Source organism: Ceratina calcarata, unplaced genomic scaffold (genome assembly GCF_001652005.2).
Source record: "Ceratina calcarata isolate Rehan_Ccalc_2016 unplaced genomic scaffold, ASM165200v1 scaffold551.2, whole genome shotgun sequence".
NCBI classification, from domain to species: Eukaryota; Metazoa; Arthropoda; class Insecta; order Hymenoptera; family Apidae; genus Ceratina; species Ceratina calcarata.
The window spans coordinates 871795-872852 of NW_017176693.1; the positions used below are offsets into that span (position 1 = coordinate 871795).

General features: G+C 32.1%; 1 protein-coding gene across 4 annotated transcripts in view; it reads left to right on the forward strand.

The window, feature by feature from the left end:
* The first annotated feature begins 49 nt into the window (after nt 1-49).
* kis (chromodomain helicase DNA binding protein kismet) overlaps nt 50-1058 on the forward strand; it is a 21470-nt gene continuing 20461 nt past the window's right edge. For all 4 annotated transcript variants that reach the window (XM_018031264.2, XM_026816889.1, XM_026816892.1 and 1 more), the window contains exon 1: nt 50-412. The gene's annotated coding sequence lies outside the window, so the exon portion shown is untranslated. The remainder of the gene's footprint in view (nt 413-1058) is intronic.

Consider the following 1058-nt stretch of genomic DNA (forward strand, 5'->3'; position numbering starts at 1 on the left):
GTCGACACCATCGATGCAGATATAAGGGAAAGCGTTTCGTTTCTTGTCTATTCGTTTACGAAATTGGGTTATTGCCGAAAAGATGGAGTGGTCAATATGTGAAATATAAATAGAAATGTACATATACGTTTATTAAAAAGTTTTCAATTGCATTTTAAGCTTTTTATAGTGATATTACAAACGCGTTAAAGTTAATGCGGTTCTCCGCGGATCTTTTCGAGAAACTGGAATTTTTGACTGTGCTCCAATCACGGAAGAGCCATTATGTTGTGTCAACGTAATCGACGGCAGCACTGACGCCTCTTCAGTAATTAACCAAACAAAATGGACACCAAGATAACGATTAAGCGAACATTCGTGCAGTAAATTTACATGGAATGTCCAGGAGAATGGGATTAACGTGTATGCTAGAGTGAGTCCCTCTTAATTATTACTGAATTCCGATTCTCTCAAACAGGACCTCCCAACTTTCGTATCAATTATTTGCCTGTACCTTAGTTTAACAATATTGATACTTAACTTTGGCACTTTAATTTCGATCAGAATTGTACGATATCGTGCTACATTCGTTGATGCACTGTATACATGAAAGAGGCATAAAGCTTTCTCGATGTTTAGCTGTTTTTCTTCGGTCTTTATTTTCACACTACAATTTTTTGTACATGATCAATTATTATTGTTGTAAGGGTTACTATAAACTTTGCGTTCTTATTTTGTGTCGAATATTTTCGTATAAACATTAATTTACTTGAAGCGTTACACATACATAGATTACTATAGGTTTATTTTCTGTCTAATGTTTCATTTAACTTTTATCATTTTGTGTCATAGTAATTTATATTCATCTAATATGATATATTAATGTTTAGCACGAGGCACATAACTATTATTTTAATTGCATGTAGAAACATGTAATATAATTGCATGAGTTCATTGAACTTCATTGCATATCTGCTATTTCATTATTACAGTTGCATACTTTTTCAAATTAGAGCAAACTCAAATATTTTGTTAAAAATACTTAAATTATGGCAAAATATTTGATTCATTGTCTGCAA